General features: G+C 37.6%; 1 protein-coding gene across 1 annotated transcript in view; it reads right to left on the bottom strand.

The window, feature by feature from the left end:
* The window catches only part of CCDC178 (coiled-coil domain containing 178), a 379,940-nt gene that overhangs the window by 22,550 nt on the left and 334,862 nt on the right, over positions 1 to 22,528 (bottom strand). The gene's annotated exons all lie outside the window — the stretch shown is intronic.

The following is a 22,528-nucleotide window of genomic DNA, read 5'->3' as shown; positions in this document are numbered from 1 at the left end:
AAGAAATAAAAAGAGTCAAAATATAATGAATAACACAATAAATGAGATCAGAAACACTCTGGAGGCAACAAATAGCAGAATAACAGAGGCAGAAGATAGGATTAGTGAAATAGAAGATAGAATGGTAGAAATAAATGAATCAGAGAGGAAACAAGAAAAACGAATTAAAAGAAACGAGGACAATCTCAGAGACCTCCAGGACAATATGAAACGCTCCAACATTCGAATTATAGGAGTCCCAGAAGAAGAAGACAGAAAGAAAGATCATGAGAAAATCCTTGAGGAGATAATAGTTGAAAACTTCCCTAAAATGGGAAGGAAATAATCACCCAAGTCCAAGAAACACAGAGAGTCCCAAATAGGATAAACCCAAGGCGAAACACCCCAAGACACATATTAATCAAATTAACAAAGATCAAACACAAAGAACAAATATTAAAAGCAGCAAGGGAAAACAACAAATAACACACAAGGGGATTCCCATAAGGATAACAGCTGATCTGTCAATAGAAACTCTCCAGGCCAGGAGGGAATGGCAAGACATACTTAAAGTGATGAAAGACAATAACCTACAGCCCAGATTACTGTACCCAGCAAGGATCTCATTCAAATACGAAGGAGAAATCAAAAGCTTTACAGACAAGCAAAAGCTGAGAGAATTCAGCACCACCAAACCAGCTCTCCAACAAATTCTAAAGGATATCCTCTAGACAGGAAACACGAAAGGGTGTATAAACCCGAACCCAAAACAATAAAGTAAATGGCAACGGGATCATACTTATCAATAATTACCTTAAACGTAAATGGGCTGAACGCCCCAACCAAAAGACAAAGACTGGCCGAATGGATACAAAAACAAGACCCCTCTATATGCTGCTTACAAGAGACCCACCTCAAAACAAGGGACACATACAGACTGAAAGTGAAGGGCTGGAAAAGATATACCACGCGAATAGAGACCAAAAGAAAGCAGGAGTGGCAATACTCATATCCGATAAAATAGACTTTAAAACAAAGGCTGTGAAAAGAGACAAAGAAGGCCACTACATAATGATCAAAGGAACAATCCAAGAAGAAGATATAACAATTATAAATATATATGCACCCAATATAGGAGCACCACAATATGTAAGACAAATGCTAACAAGTATGAAAGGGGAAATCAACAATAACACAATAATAGTGGGAGACTTTAATACCCCACTCACACCTATGGACAGATCAACTAAACAGAAAATTAACAAAGAAACGCAAACTTTAAATGATACATTGGATCAGTTAGACCTAATTGATATCTATAGGACATTTCACCCCAAAACAACGAATTTCACCTTTTTTCAAGTGCTCATGGAACCTTCTCCAGGATAGATCACATCCTGGGCCATAAATCTAAACTTGATAAATTCAAAAAAATCGAAATCATTCCAAGCATCTTTTCTGACCATAATGCATTAAGATTAGATCTCAATTACAGGAGAAAAACTATTAAAAATTCCAACATATGGAGGTTGAACAACACACTTCTGAATAACCAACAAATCACAGAAGAAATCAAAAAGAAATCAAAATATGCATAGAAACTAATGAAAATGAAAACACAACAACCCAAAACCTGTGGGACACTATAAAAGCAGTGCTAAGAGGAAAGTTCATAGCAATACAGGCATACCTCAAGAAACAAGAAAAAGTCAAATAAATAACCTAACTCTACAACTAAAGCAACTAGAAAAGGAAGAGTTGGAGAACCCCAGAGTGAGTAGAAGGAAAGAAATCTTAAAAATTAGGGCAGAAATAAATGCAAAAGAAACAAAAGAGACCATAGCAAAAATCAACAAAGCCAAAAGCTGGTTCTTTGAAAGGATAAATAAAATTGACAAACCATTAGCCAGACTCATCAAGAAGCAAAGAGAGAAAAATCAAATCAATAAAATTAGAAATGAAAATGGAGAGATCACAACAGACAACACAGAAATACAAAGGATCATAAGAGACTACTATCAGCAGTTGTATGCCAATAAAATGGACAACGTGGAAGAAATGGACAAATTCTTAGAAAAGTACAATTTTCCAAAACTGAACCAGGAAGAAATCGAAAATCTTAACAGACCCATCACAAGCACGGAAATTGATACTGTAATCAGAAATCTTCCAGCAAACAAAAGCCCAGGTCCAGATGGCTTCACAGCTGAATTCTACCAAAAATTTCGAGAAGAGCTAACACCTATCCTACTCAAACTCTTCCAGAAAATTGCAGAGGAAGGTAAACTTCCAAACTCATTCTATGAGGCCACCATCACCCTAATACCAAAACCTGACAAAGATGTCACAAAAAAGAAAACTACAGGCCAATATCTCTGATGAACATAGATGCAAAAATCCTCAACAAAATTCTAGCAATCAGAATCCAACAACACATTAAAAAGATCATACACCATGACCAAGTGGGCTTTATCCCAGGGATGCAAGGATTCTTCAATATCCGCAAATCAATCAATGTAATTCACCACATTAACAAATTGAAAATAAAAACCATATGATTATCTCAATAGATGCAGAGAAGGCCTTTGACAAAATTCAACATCCATTTATGATAAAAACTCTCCAGAAAGCAGGAATAGAAGGAACATACCTCAACATAATAAAAGCTATCTATGACAAACCCACAGCAAACATTATCCTCAATGGTGAAAAATTGAAAGCATTTCCCTAAAGTCAGGAACAAGACAAGGGTGTCCACTTTCACCGCTACTATTCAACATAGTTCTGGAAGTTTTGGCCACAGCAATCAGAGCAGAAAAAGAAATAAAAGGAATCCAAATCGGAAAAGAAGAAGTAAAACTCTCACTGTTTGCAGATGACATGATCCTCTACATGGAAAACCCTAAAGACTCCACCAGAAAATTACTAGAGATCATCAATGAATATAGTAAAGTTGCAGGATATAAAATCAACACACAGAAATCCCTTGCATTCCTATACACGAATAATGAGAAAGTAGAAAAAGAAATTAAGGAAACAATTCCATTCACCATTGCAACGAAAAGAATAAAATACTTAGGAATATATCTACCTAAAGAAACTAAAGACCTATATATAGAAAACTATAAAACACTGATGAAAGAAATCAAAGAGGACACTAATAGATGGAGAAATATACCATGTTCATGGATTGGAAGAATCAATATAGTGAAAATGAGTATACTACCCAAAGCAATTTACAAATTCAATGCAATCCCTATCAAGCTACCAGCCACATTTTTCACAGAACTAGAACAAATCATTTCAAGATTTGTATGGAAATACAAAAACCTCGAATAGCCAAAGCAATCTTGAGAAAGAAGAATGGAACTGGAGGAATCAACTTGCCTGACTTCAGGCTCTACTACAAAGCCACAGTCATCAAGACAGTATGGTACTGGCACAAAGACAGACATATAGATCAATGGAACAAAATAGAAAGCCCAGAGATAAATCCACACACATATGGACACCTTATCTTTGACAAAGGAGGCAAGAATATACAATGGAGTAAAGACAATCTCTTTAACAAGTGGTGCTGGGAAAACTGGTCAACCACTTGTAAAAGAATGAAACTAGATCACTTTCTAACACCGCACACAAAAATAAACTCAAAATGGATTAAAGATCTAAATGTAAGATCAGAAACTATAAAACTCCTAGAGGAGAACATAGGCAAAACACTCTCAGACATAAATCACAGCAGGATCCTCTATGATCCACCTCCCAGAATTCTGGAAATAAAAGCAAAAATAAACAAATGGGATCTAATTAAAATTAAAAGCTTCTGCACAACAAAGGAAAATATAAGCAAGGTGAAAAGACAGCCTTCTGAATGGGAGAAAATAATAGCAAATGAAGCAACTGACAAACAACTAATCTCAAAAATATACAAGCAACTTCTGCAGCTCAACTCCAGAAAAATAAACGACCCAATCAAAAATGGGCCAAAGAACTAAATAGACATTTCTCCAAAGAAGACATACGGATGGCTAACAAACACATGAAAAGATGCTCAACATCACTCATTATTAGAGAAATGCAAATCAAAACCACAATGAGGTACCACTTCACACCAGTCAGAATGGCTGCGATCCAAAAATCTGCAAGCAATAAATGCTGGCGAGGGTGTGGAGAAAGGGAACCCTCCTACACTGTTGGTGGGAATGCAAACTAGTACAGCCACTATGGAAAACAGTGTGGAGATTCCTTAAAAATTGCAAATAGATCTACCTTATGACCCAGCAATCCCACTGCTGGGCATACACACCGAGGAAACCAGAATTGAAAGAGACACATGTACCCCAATGTTCATCGCAGCACTGTTTATAATAGCCAGGACATGGAAACAACCTAGATGTCCATCAGCAGATGAATGGATAAGAAAGCTGTGGTACATATACACAATGGAGTATTACTCAGCCGTTAAAAAGAATTCATTTGAATCAGTTCTGATGAGATGGATGAAACTGGAGCCGATTATACAGAGTGAAGTAAGCCAGAAAGAAAAACACCAATACAGTATACTAACACATATATATGGAATTTAGGAAGATGGCAATGACGACCCTGTATGCAAGACAGGGAAAGAGACACAGATGTGTATAACGGACTTTTGGACTCAGAGGGAGAGGGAGAGGGTGGGATGATTTGGGAGAATGACATTCTAACATGTATACTATCATGTGAATTGAATCGCCAGTCTATGTCTGACGCAGGATGCAGCATGCTTGGGGCTGGTGCATGGGGATGACCCAGAAAGATGTTATGGGGAGGGAGGTGGGAGGGGGGTTCATGTTTGGGAATGCATGTAAGAATTAAAGATTTTAAAATTTAAAAAAAAAAAAAATAAAATAAAATCAGTTCATTTTCTTTCAAAAAAAAAAAAAAAAAAAAAAAAAAGAATCCTGTATGAAACAACTGTTGGTTCAGGATTGACAAAGGAGTACGACAGGGCTGTCTGCTAACACCCTGTTTGTTTAAACTATATGCTGAGCACATCATGTGAAATATTAGGCTGGATGAGTTACAAGCTGGAGTCAAGATTGGTGGGAGAAACATCAAAAACCTGAGATATGCAGATAATACCACTCTAATGGCAGAGTGTGAAGAGGAATGAAATAATCTCTTGATGAGTGTAAAGGAGAAGAGTGAAAAAGCTGACTTAAACCATTAAAAGAACTAAGATCATGGCATCCATCCCCATTGCTTCATGGCAAATAGAAGGGTAACAGGTGGAAGCAGTGACAGATTTTCTTTTGTTGGGCTCTAAAATCACTGCGGATGGTGACTGCAGCCATGAAATCAGAAGATAATTGCTTCTTGGCAGGAAAAATTATGACAAACCTAGACAATGTGTTTAAAATCAGAGACATCACGCTGATGACAAAGGTCCATATAGTCAAGGCTATGGTCTTCCCTGTGGTCAGGTAGGGTGGTGAGAACTAAGCTGTAAAGAAGGCAGAACACAAAAGAATTGATGCCTTTGAACTGTGGTGCTGGAGAAGACTCCTGAGAGTCCTTTGGACAGCAAGGAGATCAAACCAGTCAAGTAAACCAACCCTGAATACTCACTGGAAGGACTGATGCTGAAGCTGAAGCTCCAGTATTATGGTCACCTGATGCAAACAGCCAACTCATTGGAAAAGTCCCTAGTGCTCGGAAACATTGATGGCAGAAGAAGAGGGTGACAGAGGATTAGATGGCTGGATAACATCACTGATGCAATGGGCATGAATTGGGCAAACTCTGGGAGATGGTGAGGGTTGGGGAGACCTGGTGTGCTGCAGTCCCTTGGGTCTCAAAGGGTCAGATACGACTGGGCAAATGAACAACAACAACAAAAAAAATAGAAATACTCCCTGAGTTGGGCCCACTGGAGATCTGGCCCTGATTCCTCTCTGACCTTCTGTACTCTTCTCTATCAGAGCCCTATGATCCACCAAACTATTCTGATTTTACCTGAAGGGAACTAGTCAAGCTTCATGCCCTTTGAATTGCCAATTACACCACAAAGGGCAAGTTTCTGTGAACTTTTAAAATTCCGTTCAAAATACTCTCTACTTTTTTTGTGTGTAATTCATTTTTTGACCCACATGATTAAAATTATGTGAATTAATTTCCAAATATTGGGGGCATTTTTCCTGTATCTTTTAAGGATTGACTTCTAATAATTTCATTATGATAGGTCAACACTTTGTACACTATTTCAATCCTTTTAAATTTATTAATACTTGTTCTATGACAGTATATCTGCATATAGTCTAAATGTGAAATATTCCTTTGTACTTTAAAACAATGCATATTCCAGCTCTTGTTGAATGGGTTACTTTATAAATGTCAAATTGGTCAAGTTGGTTGGCAGCATTGTTCAATTTTTCCATATTATTACTGATTTTCTGTCTGTATGTTCTATCAATTCCCAAGAGAGGAGCATTGAAATTAACTATGGTTAGGCATCTTTTTATATCTAAGTTTTTTCTTAAATGTTTGCCTTTTGTATTTGAAATTTTCTTATTAGATCTACATACCCATTTATGATTTTTATATGTGCCGATCCTTTCTCTTAATGAAATGTCCTTCTTGATGCCTGGTAATATTTCTAGTTGTGAAGTTTAATTTATCTAATATTAATGTAGCCTCTCCAACTGCATTATGTTTGGTGTAGCACTGCATGCCTTTTTCCATGCTTATATTTTAACCTATCAGTGACTTCATATTTAAAGTGTATCATTTACAGATAATTACTTTTCAGTCTTGTATCTTTACTTAATGTGATGCATCTGTTTTTAATTGTTTTTTAGTCCATTTATATTTAATATGTTAGATTCAGGTGTACGGACTTGTTATTTTTACTGGATAGAGAATTGGATTCATTTTTTTTTTCTTTCACCAGTTTAAACATATTCTCCTATGTCTTCTAGTGTCCCTTGTTTCTGATAAGATATTAGAGGCAATTTTAAAATTTCCTTTCATTTGGCTGCTTTTAGATTTTATCTGTATCATTAGTTTTACTTTTAGTTTTTAGACACTGACTACAGTGTACCTAGGTATGACTTTTATGCACATATCTTTTGTGGGGTGTTTCTTTGAGTTTATTTGGCTCTGTAATTCATGTTTTTTTTTCAAAAAATGACATTATTATTATACTTTTTTATAGTTCAAGTGCACCCCCAACTAGTTTTAAACTAACGCCATGAGAGAAATACCTAAGAAGCACCTGCTGAAATTATAGAACTTGGTCAAGAGTTATTTACTGAATGTTCAATACATTCTTGGAATATCACATCTAAATTACTCAGTCTGTTATTTGCAGCTTTATTTAAGACTTTATTTTCTCTCTTATCTTTCATTATCTTCCTCTCGGATGATCTCAGTAACAGACACAGATAATTACCACAATATGGTGGTTAAGAGTACGTACTCTGTAGGCAAACAGTGTGGATTTCAATCCTGTCTCTCCTATTAGCTGTGTGATCATGGGCAAAAGATATAACTTCTACATGCTTCAGTTTTCTCTTTCATAAAATGGAGAGACTATGATTCAGAACAGTTCATTCACTCAGCCATGTCTGACTCTTTGCAACTCCATGGACCGCAGCACGCCAGGTCTTCATGCCCATCACCAACTCCTGGAATTTATTCAAACTCATGTCCATTGAGTCAGTGATGCCATCCAATCATCTCATCCTCTGTCATCCATTTCTCCTCCAGCCTTCAGCCTTGCCCAGCATCAGGGTCTTTTCAAATGAGTCACTTCTTTGCATCAGGTGGCCAGGTATTGGAATTTCATCTACAGAATCAGTCCTTCCAATGAATATTCAGGACTGATTTCCTTTAGGATGGAATGGATGTATCTCCTTGCAGTCCAAGTGACTCTCAAGATTCTTCTTCAACACCACAGTTCAAAAGGATCAATATTCAGTGTTCAGCTTTCTTTATAGTCCAACTCTCACATCCATACATGACTACTGGAAAAACCATAGCTTTGACTACTTTGCCTTTGTTGGCAAAGTAATGTCTCTGCTTCTTAATACACTGTCTAGGTTGGTCATAACTATTCTTCCAAGCAGCAAACGTCTTTTAATTTCATGGCTGCAGTTACCATCTGCAGTGATTTTGGAGCCCAAGAAAATAAAGTCTGTCACTGTTTCTACTGTTTCCCAATTATTTGTCATGAAGATATGGGACCAGATGCCATGATCTTAATTTTCTGATTGGTGAGTTTAAATCAGCTTTTTCACTCTCCTCTTTCACTTTCATCAGGAGGCTCATTAGTTCTTCTTCTTTCCATCATATGGATGGTACCATCTGCACATCTGAGGTTATTGATATTTCTCTAAGCAATCTTGATTCCAGCTTGTTTCCTCCAGTCCAGCATTTCTCCTGATGTACACTGCATATAAGTTAAATAAGCATGGTGACAATATACAGCCTGACATACTCCTTTCCCTATTTGGAAGCAATCTGTTATTCCATGTCCAGTTCTAACTGTTGCTTCTTGACCTGCATACAGATTTCTCAGGAGGCAGGTCAGGTGGTCTGGTAGTCTCATCTCTTGAAGAATTTTCCACAGTTTGTTGTAATCCACACAGTCAAAGATTTTGGCATAGTCAATAAAGCAGAAATAGATATTTTTCTGGAACTCTTTTTCTTTTTCGATAATCCAATGGATGTTGGCAATTTGATCTCTGGTTCCTCTGCCTTTTCCAAATCCATCTTGAACATCTGGAAGTTCACTGTTCATGTACTGTTGATGACCGACTTGGAGAATTTGAGCTACACTTTAATAGTATGTGAGATGAGTGAAATTGTGTGGTAGTTTGAGCGTTCTTTGGCATTGCCTTTCTTCGGGATTGGAATGAAAACTGACCTTTTCCAGTCCTGTGGCCACTGCTGAGTTTTCCAAATTTGCTGGCATATTGAGTGCAGCACTTTCACATCATCATCCACAGCATCATCTTATAGAATCTGAAACAGCTCAACTGGGATTCCATCACCTCCACTAGCTTTGTTCATAGGGATGCTTCCTAAGGCCCAATTGACTTCACATTTCAGGATGTCTGGCACTAGGTGGGTGATCACATCATCGTAGTTATCTGGGTCATGAAAATCTTTTTTGTATAGTTCTTCTGTGTATTCTTGTCACCTCTTTAATATCTTCTGCTTCTGTTAGTTCCATACCATTTTCATCCTTTATTGTGCCCATCTTTTCATGAAATGTTCCCTTGGTATCTCTAATTTTCTTGAAGAAATCTCTCAGTTCAGTTCAGTTCAGTCGCTCAGTCGTGTCTGACTCTTTGCGACCCCTTGAATCGCAGCATGCCAGGCCTCCCTGTCCATCACCAACTCCCGGAGTTCACTCAGACTCACATCCATCGAGTCAGTGATGCCATCCAGCCATCACATCCTCTGTCGTCCTCTTCTCCTCCTGCCCTCAATCCCTCCCAGCATTAGAGTCTTTTCCAATGAGTCAACTCTTCGCATGAGGTGGGCAAAGTATTGGAGCTTCAGCTTTAGCATCAGTCCTTCCAAAAACACCCAGGACTGATCTCATTTAGAATGGACTGGTTGGATCCCCTTGCAGTCCAAGGGACTCTCAAGAGTCTTCTCCAACACCACAGTTCAAAAGCATCAGTTCTTCGGCACTCAGCTTTCTTCACAGTCCAACTCTCATATCCATACATGACCACTGGAAAATCCATAGCCTTGACTAGACAGACTTTTGTTGGCAAAGTAATGTCTCTGCTTTTGAATATGCTATCTTGGTTGGTCATAACTTTCCTTCCAAGGAGTAAGCGTCTTTTAATTTCATGGCTGCAATCACCATCTAGTGATTTTGGATTCCCCCCAAATGAAGTCTGACATGCTTTCCACTGTTTCCCCATCTATTTCCCATGAAGTGATGGGACCAGATGCTATGATCTTAGTTTTCTGAATGTTGAGCTTTAAGCCAACTTTTTCACTCTCCTCTTTTACTTTTATCAAGAGGCTTTTTAGTTCCTTTTTAGTTCCTTTCTGCTATAAGGGTGGTGTCATCTGCATATCTGAGGTGATTGATATTTCTCCTGGCAATCTTGATTCCAGCTTGTGCTTCTTCCAGCCCAGTGTTTCTCATGATGTACTCTGCATAGAAGTTAAATAAGCAGGGTGAAAATATACAGCCTTGGCGTCCTCTTTTCCTATTTGGAACCAGTCTGTTGTTCCATATCCAGTTCTAACTGTTGCTTCCTGACCTGCATATTGGTTTCTCAAGAGGCAAGTCATGTGGTCTGGTATTCCTATCTCTTTCAGAATTTTCCACAGTTTATTGTGATCTACACAGTCAAAGGCTTTGGCATAGTCAATAAAGCAGAAGTAGATGTTTTCCTGGACCTCTCTTGCTTTTATGATGATCCAGAAGATGTTGGCAATTTGATCTCTGATTCCTCTGCCTTTTCTAAAACCAGCTTGAACATCTGTAAGTTCACAGTTCATGTACTGCTGAAGCCTGGCTTGGAGAATTTTGAGCATTACTTTACTAGCATGTGAGATGAGTGCAATTGTGCGGTAGTTTGAGCATTCTTTGGCATTGCCTTTCTTTGGGATTGGATCTCTAGTCCTTCCCATTCTCCTGTTTTCCTCTATTTCTTTGCATTGATCACTGAGGAAGGGTTTCTTATCTCTCCTTGCTATTCTTTGGAACTCTGCATTAAAATGGGTAGATCTTTCCTTTTCTCCTTTGCCCTTCGAGTCTCTTCTTTTCTCAGCTATTTGTAAGGCCTCCTCAGACAACCATTTTGCCTTTTTTCATTTCTTTTTCTTGGGTATGGTTTTGATTCCCACCTCCTGTACAACATCATGATCTCTGTCCATAGTTCATCAGGCCCTCTGTCAATCAGATCTAGTCCCTTAAATCTATTTGTCAGGTCCACTGTATAATCGTAAGGGATTTAATTTAGGTCATACCTGAATGGTCTAGTGGTTTCCCCTACTTTCTTCAATTTAAGTCTGAATTTGGCAATATGGAGTTCATGATCTGAGCCACAGTCAGCTCCTGGTCTTATTTTTGCTGACTGTAGAGAGTTTCTCCATCTTTGGCTGTAAAGAATATAATCAATCTGATTTTTGTATTGACGATCTGGTGATGTCCGTGTGTAGAGTCTTCTCTTGTGTTGTTGGAAGGGGGTGTTTGCTATGACCAGTGCATTCTCTTGGTGAAACTCTATTAGCCTCTGACCTGTTTTGTAGTCCATGGCCAAATATGTCTGTTATTTCAGGTATCTCTACTTCCTACTTTTGCACTCCAGTCCCCTATAATGGAAAGGATATCTTTTTTGGGTGTTCGTTCTAGAAGGTCTTGTAGGTCTTCATAGAGCCATTCAGCTTCATTTTTTTCAGCATTACTGGTCAGGGCATAGACTTGGATTACTGTGATATCGAATGGTTTGTCTTGGAAATGAACAGAGATCATTGTGTCATTTTGAGATTGCATCCAAGTACTGTGTTTCAGACTCTTTTGTGGACTATGATGGCTACTCCATTTCTTCTAAGGGATTCTTGCCCACAGTAGTAGATATAATGGTCATCTGAGTTAAATTCACCCATTCCAGTCCATTTTAGTTTGCTGATTCCTAAAATGTTGATGTTCACTCTTGCCATCTCCTGTTTGACCACTTCTGATTTGCCTTGATTCATGGACCTGACATTCCAGGTTCCTATGCAATATTGCTCTTTACAGCATTGGACTTTACTTCCATTACCAGTCACATCCACAATGGGTGTTGTTTTCCTTTGGTCCATCATTTTATTCTTTCTGGAGTTATTTCTCTACTGATACCCAGTAGCATCTTGGGCACCTACCGACCTGGGGAGTTCATCTTTCAGTGTCCTATCTTCTTGCCTTTGCATACTGTTCATGGGGTTCTCAAGGCAAGAATACTGAAGTGGTTTGCTATTCCCTTCTCCAGTGGACCACATTTTGTCAGAATCCTCCACTATGACATGTCCATTTGGGTGGCCCTACACAGCATGGCTCATAGTTTCATTGAGTTAGACAGGGCTAACTCTGGTTCATGTGATCAGATTGGTTAGTTTTCTGTGATTGTGGTTTTCAGTCTGTCTGCCCTCTGATGGAGAAGGATAAGGGGGGGGGGAACTGGGTTGTTCTGATTGTCGGGGCCATCCTCAGTAAATCTTTAATCCAATTTTCTGTTGATGGGCAGGGTTGTGCTCCTTCCCTGTTGTTTGACCTGAGGCTATGGTGGAGGTAACAAAGATAATGTTGACCTCCTTCAAAAGGTCCCATGCACACACTGCTGCACTCAGTGCCCCCAACCATGCAACAGGCCACTGCTGACCCATGCCTCCATTGGAGACTCTTGGACTCTCACGGGCAAGTCTGGGTCAGTCTCTTATGGGGTCATTGTTTCTTTCTCCTGGTTCCTGGTTTCACAAGTTTTAGTCTGTGCCCTCCAAGAATCTGTTTCCCAGTCTCCTGTAAATTTTGGTGGCTCTATGGTGGGGTTAATGGCCACCTCCTCCCAGAGGGCTTGCCATAGCCATGTCTACTGCACTTAGAGCCCCTGCCCCTGTAGCAGTCCACTGCTGACCCATACCTCTGCAGGAGACACTCAAACAGAATTCTGGCTCAGTCTCTGTGGGGTCTCTAGGTCCTGGTGTGCACAAGGTTTGTTTGAGCACACTGAGCGTCTCAGGCAGGTATGGGGTTCATCAAAAAGCTACAAACATTAAATGCTGGAGAGTATGTGCAGGAAAAGGAACCCTCCTGCACAGTTGGTAGGGTTATAAGTTGGTACAGTCACTATGAAGAATAATATGGAGGTTCCTTAAAAAACTAAAAATGTAGATGGCATATGATCCAGTGATCCCAGTCCTGGGTATATATCTGGAGAAAATATAATTAAAAAACATACATGCACCCCAGTGTTCACAGCAGCACTATTTACAGTAGCCAAAACATGGAAGCAACTTAATTGTCCAGTGAGAGTTGAATGGATAGAGATGCGGTACATATGCACAATGGAATATCACTTGGCCATTACAAAGAATGCAATAATGCCATTTGCAGCAATATGGATGGACCTAGAAATTATCATCCTAAGTGAAGTATGTCAAAGATTGATATTGTCTGATATCACTTATATGTGGAATCTAAAAAAATAACACAAATGAACTTATTAACAAAAACAGCAGTAGACTCACAGACAAGGAAAAGAAACGTGTGCTTACCAAAGGCGAAAGGGCAGGGTGGGATAAATTAAGAGCTTGGGATTAAAATAGACATGCTACTCTGTAAAGAATAGTTAGCCAACAAGGAACTACTGTATAACACAGGCAACTATACTCAATATTGTATAATAATCTATAATGGGAAAGAATCTAAAAAGGAATACATGTATATATATATACACACACACATTCATATGTATATATAACTGAATCGCCTTGCTGTGTACCTGAAATTAACTCAACATCGTAAACCTTTGAACAATTGAAAGTAAACTATATTTTAATAAAAATTAGAAAAAAACCCAAAAAATATAAAAGTATACTTTTAATGTAGAAAGAAAGCAAAAAAATCCACCCCAAAGGTAAGGGTATAGAAGAAGCCAACTCATAAGTTCTCTTTCACCTACAGTTTTCTAGCTTTGAATTGACTTTTGGCAACAGGCATTTATTTCTTAGCTACAGTAAGCCTTGGATGAAGGTGGAATGCTGATTTTACATTTAACAGAAGATACTGGTTAAAATGTATTAATAGTTCATTATCTGCATGTTTATTTTAGAATATTTATTAATTCTCTTTTTAGTTTATGTGTTTATGCATACTTTAATGATTGAGGCAAGAATCATTAAAGGATGTAAAGTCAACCAAGAATTTCTTTTGACACATTACATGTCTAGATGTGTTGTGTACCTATCTGGATCAATATTTTCTCGAATTCCTGCATTTGGAATGATGTCAAACATGGTGTTGCAAGTTCTAAAGGTGGAAAGACTAGAGAGTATAACTGCTTCTGTGATGAATTGATTTTGGCAAATTTTGGTAGGAATTTGTTGCATTTTTGGAAGCACCTTACAGCAGTATCAGGGACAAAAGAGAAGAGAGTTCAAGTTGCAAATTGTTGACTGTGTACAGAGCATGTTGCATACATCATCTCATCCAATTCTCACGGCCACTCTTGGGCATATGCTGTTTATACGTTTTTCACATCTCAGGTTATACCTCCAAATGAGCAGTCAAACAACTCACCGACCCACCTACCCTAAAACAAACTCTGATATTCAAGCAATTAAGTCAATATTTCCAGTTCAACACAGAGAGAGATTCAACAAATAAAAATGGTTACCTTTTAAAACTATTTTGAGCTATTATTACACAAGTAATAAGTCAAAATGCACTGCTAAAAATGCACTGTTTCAGTACCTCTGCTGTCATTTCATATACCCTTTACCTATTTTAATTTTTTGTTAGTACACAGCTTCACTATAACTTTAACCTGTTTACTGTCTTGTTTTCGCCATTGAAATGTAAGTTCATAAGGATAAGAAATGTTATCTGTTTTGCTATTATTGTATCTTTGTTAATGAAAATATTTTTTGTTTTTGGTAGTCAAATTTAACAATATTTTTCTTAGTGATTTTCTTCCCTCATTTAAGAAGGCCTCTTTTTTTCTTCAGGAAATAACTTTTTATTTTATATTAGAGCATAGTTGATTACCAATGTTGTGTTAGTTTCAGGTATACAGCAAAGTGATTCAGTTATACATAAACATGTGTCTATTTTCAAATTCTTTTCTCATTTAGGTTGTTACATAATACTGAGCAGAGATCCTTGTGCTACACAGTAGGTCCTTGTTGGTTATCCACTTAAATATAGCAGTGTGTACATGCCATACCCAAACTCCCTAACTATCCCTTCCCCCCATAACCATACATTTGCTCTCTAGAGAAGAAGGCCTTTGTTGCCTCAATACTACTCAGTAGGCTGTATTTTTAAAAAGATACTATAAAATTTTTAATGCTTATTCTAAAATTTATATAAACAAACATAATCTATTTTACTTTGTCCCTCAGATATTTACTTTCATCCCTCAGATAGCTGAGAAGTGAATAATCCACCCTCATCTTATACAATTTGAAATCCTACTTTTATTACATTCTAAATTTCTAATAATCCTGGGGCATTCCTGGATGCTCTATTTCAGGGCATAGCCTCAGGCTTGCTGCCTGTTTTGTAAATGAAATTTTATTGGAACACAGTTCCATCTATTCATATACTATCTTCTAAGGCTTCTTTCCTGCTACAAGGATTGAGTAATTGCAACAAAGACTGAATGTCCTGCAAAGCTTATAATAATTACTAACTGATCCTTGAAAGAAAAAGTTTACCAGTTGCTCTTGTTTTATAGAGCTTTTGATCTACTTCTAAATCAATGTTATGCTGTTTAATTCAACTGATACAGCTTTCTAAAAATATGTGTTGCTATCCAAAGATATAAATTCCTGACTTCAGCAATAATTGTTCTTTAAAAAAAAAAAAAGTCAGGTATTTTTGTGGATGTGTATCTTCCAAAGGCATTTAGAATCACTTTCTCAAGCTTCACTAAAAAATATTGTCTTGAGTTTGAGTATGACTGTATTGAATTTATAGATTTTTCAAATGTGAAATTTTCTTTTAAAATTGGCATTTTCCCAATATGTATAATATTCTTACCCAATATATGTATATGCAATAATATGTATTTAATTTTTAGTTAAGTCTTTGCTTATATCTTTTCAGGCTTGCTTAGATGCTTTCTCTAACAGGTTTAAGCTAACTTTTTGTTAGGGCTTCCCATGTGCATCAGTGGTAAGACTTCAGTTGCTAGTGTAGGAGACACCAGAGACGTGGGTTCGATCCCTGGGTGGGGAAGATCTATGGAGAAGCGAATGGCAACCCCCTCCAGTATTCTTGCCTGGGAAATTCTATACAGAGGAGCCTGGCAGGCTGCAGTTCACAGGGCTGCAAAGATTCAGACATGACTGAGCGCACATTCTTGAGGTGCTTTGCCAGGTTTATTCTTAGGAATGCTAAACCTCAGGCTGCCATTTTAAAGAACTGTCTTATTAACTCTAATGCATTTCTGGTTGATTCTCCTAGATTTTCTAAGAGAAACACCATATTATCAGGCCATAATGATAGTTTTGACCTTTTCCCACACAGTGTACCTCCTATTTTTCTTGACTTACTACTAACGCTTCAGAGCAGTGATGCACAATAATGATAGCCAGGAATCATTACTTTTTTCCTGATTTAAATAAGATGCTTCCAGTAATGTATTACTTAGTACATTTTACTAAGAGAATTTTATTATAAATTCTTTTTGTGACTTTTATTAGAGTAAGTATATGTTGCCTTGATATTAAGTGTTTTCAGCATATATTTAGTAATACAATATTTAAAAATATAAAATATATAATATATCTCTTTTAACCTGTCGTTAAATTAAATTACACTAACATGAGGCTGAGATGGCTGGATGGCATCACTGATTCAACGGACATGGGTTTGGGTAGACTCCGGGAGCTGGTGATGGACAGGGAGGCCTGGCGTGCTGCGGTTCATGGGGTCGCAGAGTCGGACATGATTGAGCAACTGAACTGAACTGAACTGATTTTCTAAAGTTGAATTTCTCTGTTGTTGAACCAAAACTTACAGGTTTTGTTATGTGAAACCCTCATTTTCTTTTAACTTTATAAAGTTCAAGGAGATGTGCTAATATTGTCCATTGTGACTGTAAATGTTTGAAGTTTTCTCTGGCTTCCAGTCAGTTCTCACATTATATATTCTGAACTTATTTTGCCATGTGCATGATGTTCATTAGTGTGGGCCTTCATAAGTTATATGTATATTCTATCAATGTGAAATATCCATGTTTTAGTGTTCTAATTCTTTTTCCTTTTAAGTCTCTCTCTTTTTAAATTGTGTTTGTGTGCTCAGTCCTCTCCAACTCTTTGTGACTCCATAGACTGTAGCCTGCCAGGCTCCTCTGTCTATGGAGTTTTTAGGCTAAGATACTGGAGTGGGTTGCCATTTCCTTCTCAAGGGGATCTTCCCAACTCAGGGACTGAACCCTTGTGTCTTATGTCTCTGGCATTGGTGAGCAGATTCTTTACCACTAGCACCACCTGGGAAGCTCCTATTTAAATTAGAACTTCATTTTTTTTTTTTTCTAAGCTCTTTTCTTTCTATTTGTCTGAAGTACATGCCTTCTAAATGAGATGGATTTTGCTTTTAAGACCAATCTGTAAACCTGTTACTTTAAACTGTGTAATGAAATCATTTAGCTATTAATGTTACTAATATGTTTCGACTTATTTTGTTCATTATTATACTCTTTCTGTCTTCTTTCCTGCATTTTGAATTATTCAACCTTTTACGACACTTTGTTTGTTTCTCTAGTAGTTTGGGAGTGACAAATCTCATTTCTAGAACTTCTAGTAGATAGTCTCGGAGAAGGCAATGGCACCCCACTCCAGTACTCTTGCCTGGAAAATCCCATGGATGGAGGAGCCTGGTGGGCTGAGTCCATGGGGTCGCTAAGAGTCGGACACGACTGAGCGACTTCACTTTCACTTTTCACTTTCATGCATTGGAGAAGGAAGTGGCAACCCACTCCAGTGTTCTTGCCTGGAGAATCCCAGGGACGGGGGAGCCTGGTGGGCTGCTGTCTATGGGGTCACACAGAATCGGACATGACTGAAGCGACTTAGCATCAGCAGCAGTAGATAGTCTTACTACTGGCAACTATATTTTAATATCTTCTACTTCCATCTAGACTTAATCAGTAAAGATTAGCAATTTAATGGTATTCCTCAATCATAATATCTCTAAATGAATTTATTTTAAAAATCCAAATTTCTATAATTTCTTTTATCTTTAAAGAGATCACATAGCTTCAGAGATTTTTTTTATATCACATTATTAAGTTATTTTAGATTTCTACCCTGGTTTTTTTTTTTCCTGACTTTTCATTGGTACAGTTTTTTTTTCAGAAATAGGAGATTGGGCTGTCCCTATATGTGTTGTGTGTGTGTTTGTGTGTGCATTCACGCATGTGTGTATGTGAAATGATTAAACATCTTACTTCTGTGCCATCAAAATTTCTGGCAAAGCACCTCAAGAATGCTTCTTTTTATTAACTACACAACTGTAGGCACCAAGAGCTGAAAAAGAACCTTTGAGGTTATCACATTCAATCTTAATAAACTAGTTCACTTAATAATAAATTCACTCAACAAAGATTTTTGAGTACTTACCATGTTTTGAGAATTATAGTCGGTGCCAGGATATGCTTTCCAACTGAGAAGGCTGACATTCTAGTGGGTAGAGATTTGGACACACAAACAGATGTTGTGTAAGGGGGTCAGGAGAATATTCCAGGAGGAGCCCTGGGAGGAGCTGCTCTCTGGCTGCCTCTTAGAACATTTGCTTTCTCTCTACTGCTGCAGGAACTTCTGCTTGAGTATCAGCAGCACATGTTTGGACAGCATCACTTGTTAGAAAAATGTATTCCTACTGGGCCCAAACCCATCTTCCAGAGTCTGCCATCATTGGTCCAGATGTTGCCCTCTGGAGCTCTTCAACATATTCATGCATAGACCTTCATTTAGCGGTCATTTAGATGTTTGCCATGCCGAAGTCTTCTATACTTAATGCATTCTAAATTTTACTTCTTTCTCATCTCTCTTAAATTGGTATTGGCAGGTGGATTCTAGTGCCACCTGCGAAGCCCCCTTTTAAATGAGAACTTCTTATTTTTTGAAGCTCTTCATTCTGTTTCTATCCATCTGAAGTACATATCTTCTAAATAAGATGGATTTTGCTTCTATGACTGATCTGTAAACATGTTAAACTGTGTAATTGATTCACTCTCAAGTGAATCAATATGACCTATAAACTAAACTTTCCAAACCTGTACAAAATATTGCAGAAGCACTCAACTTTTGAAAAAGAGCAATGAGAGTTATTATATCCTTTAACCAAACAAAACACCTGTGCTTTACAGCCTAAGATCACATCAACATGCGGTAGCTGCATCACATTCTTTCACTTAAATGATGACTCTACGATGATTCTTTTTTTCCAAATAAGTTACCAAAGAGGTATAAACATCACGGCATTGTTGCTGCTGTTCAGTCATTAGGTCGTGTCTGACTCTTTGTGACCCCACAGAGTGTAGCATGCCAGGCTTGCTACAACATGTTAATGTGATCACAGCACTAAATACATTAAAAGTAAAAAGAGAAAAATAATGATGTTGAAATGAAATCACAGTACTTACTTTACATGGGCTCCCATGTGATGTTAGGACTGTATACTGCCTATGGTCGGAGTTAAGATGTCTTACTTGCTGGCTAGAGCTGAATCATGGCGTTGGCTCTAAATTTGTAGCAGCTCACTTTGGCTCATATTAAAATTGTGGTGAACTAAAATCCCCATATGTACATTGATATAAGTGGCTTCAATAAATATGCAGATTCTTCATTCCAGACATAGTTCATTTTATCGGTTCCTGCTCGATCATGTAATTCAAAAGCTTATCGGCCCACCTGGGTTTCTGCCATCTGCAAGAGCTGCCAGTTATGCGTTTTGATGGTCTTGCAAGGAACTGCTCCAAGCTCAAGGATGAAACAAAGTTGCCCTTTTCTGTTCAACATGTATTCTGAATTACTTTTCCTCAGTATCAGTTACACATGCAGTTTACTTTTCAGAAGGTTCATCAGATGATTTTCTTGTCAAATAGTTCACTAATGCCTTATGGCATGATTACAAGACTACTTTCAAAATATGACACATTAGTGTCCAACATGGATACACTACTAAATCATAAAAACAGAGAGCAATGACAGTCTGGTCTGTTCAGCAATTTTTAGCCATGTTGAGTCAAACTATAGAGACTGATTCACTCTGCAAACACATCCAATCACTCTACCATGTGTTTCTTTTACTTTTCTTTTCTAGTTAATTTTTACTGAAGTATAGTTGATTTACAATGTCATGTCTTTCTTTTTAAAAACTGGATATAGTAAGTGAAAAGGGCTTTCCAGGTGGCTCAGTGGTGAAGAATCCACCTGTCAATGCAGGAGATATGAGTTCAATCCCTGGGTTGGGAAGAGCCCCTGGAGTAGAAAACGTCAACCCACTCTGGTATTCTTGCCTGGACAAGCCCACGGATAGAGAAGCCTAGTGGGCTGCAGTCCTTGGGGTCTCACAGTCAGACACGACTGAGCAACTGAGCACATATAATAGGTGAAAACAAGATGGGCATGGAATACTTTCTGTCCCCTTGGTGGCCTTGCTACCATACACCCTTAAAAATGGAATAAGAATTGAGCTAATTTCACTGATGGTGCAAAGCCCCAAGGGAATTTAGAAGCCTCTAGGAAGGAGGGCTCACCAACAGGTAGGAAGCATTAGCTGCTGAATATATCACTGTGTTATGGTGGTGTGCATAGCGTACAGTAGGAGATCAATGAAGGTTGAAATTAATTCATCTGGAAGAGGAAGGAGGGGGAAGAACTCGGGAAGGATTTTGCAAAGGAGATGTTTGATTTGAAACCAGGTGTTCTTTAACAGGAAAGGTAAGAAAGAGCATTGCAGAAAAAGGAGTAGAAGAGGAATAAATAGAAGGTGTCCTGATTAGTAGGAATTTTGGAGAGGCTAAAATTGTCTGAAGGAATGTGTGTGGAGATGGATGAAGCTGGGAAGGTTAGCAGGAGCTGGGGACTGTGTACCATGTTGAGGGGTTTGGACTTGAATTTTTCCAGAGGATTGCACATGTTTCTATAGTTTTATGGCAAGATCATGAAAATGATATTTTCAAACTTTGATTAAAAGCCAAACTTGAGATTTTCTAAATGGAAGATATCTCCAGTAGATAAGAAGAGAATCCACTATGTTCTGCTCCTCAAGTTCCCCAAATACAACCCAGTCTTGCTGCTGTGTCTCTAGGTATTGAGTAGGTATTGACATGGTCCTATCATTTCTGTCCTTTCACTTCAGCTGGGATGTAACAGACATAAAGATAAGTAATTTAAAATCAAGTTTGGTAAAGAAAGTATTGGTGAATTTCTAATGCAAAATTAGAATAAGGACTATTGAAGATTATGGATTTAGAATTCATTTTACCCATATTCAAATAATTTCTATTGACATTATCAAGATTTCAAAATACACCATAATTTACAATGCACATTTATCACTGGTAAGACTTTTAAGAATGTTTACATTTGGGCAGAAATATAGGATTTTTAAAAGACAATAATTAGAACATGCAGATCACCTTTGAATGTTTAAAAGAAAACCATGGGTTAAGCCATTCTAATTTTTAATATACCAAATGTTAACAGGCATTTTTAAGGAAAGAAATATGCTTGTGATTTCTAAAATGCTGAAATTACAGTTTCTACTCAAATTTGCATGTGAATTTCTATTTAACCTACACATTTTAAGCACTGCCTTTCCAAAAATTTAAATTTCTCCAATTATTTAAAATCTTTGTTGTAATCCATTATCAATAGAACTCCTATATAAAGCATATAAATAAAGCATATATATAAAGTACATATATTTGTTAAAGTACATATATTCTTTTTATGGACTTCCCTGGTGTCTCAGAAGGTAAAGAACTTGCCTGCAGTGCAGGAGATCTGGGTTTGAACCATGGGTTGGGAAGATCTCCTGGCAAAGGGAATGGCTACCCACGCCAGTATTTTCTCCTGGGAAATACTATGAACAGAGGAGCCTGGTGGGCTACAATCCATGGGTTGCAAAGATTTAGACAGACTGAGCAACTGATACTTTTTCAACTTTTATACTTTATATATGGGGCTAAGCCGCTTCAGTCATGTCCGACTCTGTGCACAGCCCACCAGGCTCCTCTGTCCCTGGGATTCTCCAGGCAAGAACACTGGAGTGGGTTGCCATTTCTTTCTCCATTATATATGGGGTATTTGTCTATATATCTATCTATATACTCCTCAGAAGGAAACACCAAAAATAGCCACAAGTAAAAATGAAATTTTGAAATAGCTTTGCAAGAGATTTGCAGCACCCACTTGTTTAATTGCATTAAAAGCATCATGAAATGCACACATAATTAAGATATTTAGAAAAGAATTTTGTTTGGTCAGTTTCAGCATGCATTGTTAATACCTTAAGTTAATAAAAACTATGGTTTTTTCTGATGTTACTTTTTAATAGAGGAGGTACTTTTTATTCTCGATAGAACTGGTGGTGGATGTTTTCCTTTGGAATATTGTTTTATACACATATTATAACATTTCAAATAGCAAAATATTCATTTGATAAAAATGTAAGTAGTTTTCAAATAATAGTCTTCAAACAGTTAATATGGGCTTCCAAAAGAGATCAGAGTCTTAAAATAAGAACAGCTGATCCTCTAGACGTTTCTACAGAGACAAAGAGTAAAATTTCACATGTATCTGAAACCACAGTTATTAA

Source organism: Ovis aries, chromosome 23 (genome assembly GCF_016772045.2).
Source record: "Ovis aries strain OAR_USU_Benz2616 breed Rambouillet chromosome 23, ARS-UI_Ramb_v3.0, whole genome shotgun sequence".
Lineage (NCBI taxonomy): Eukaryota > Metazoa > Chordata > Mammalia > Artiodactyla > Bovidae > Ovis > Ovis aries.
Note: the sequence above shows the minus strand (reverse complement) of the source record. Positions and strands in the feature narration are given on the sequence as shown.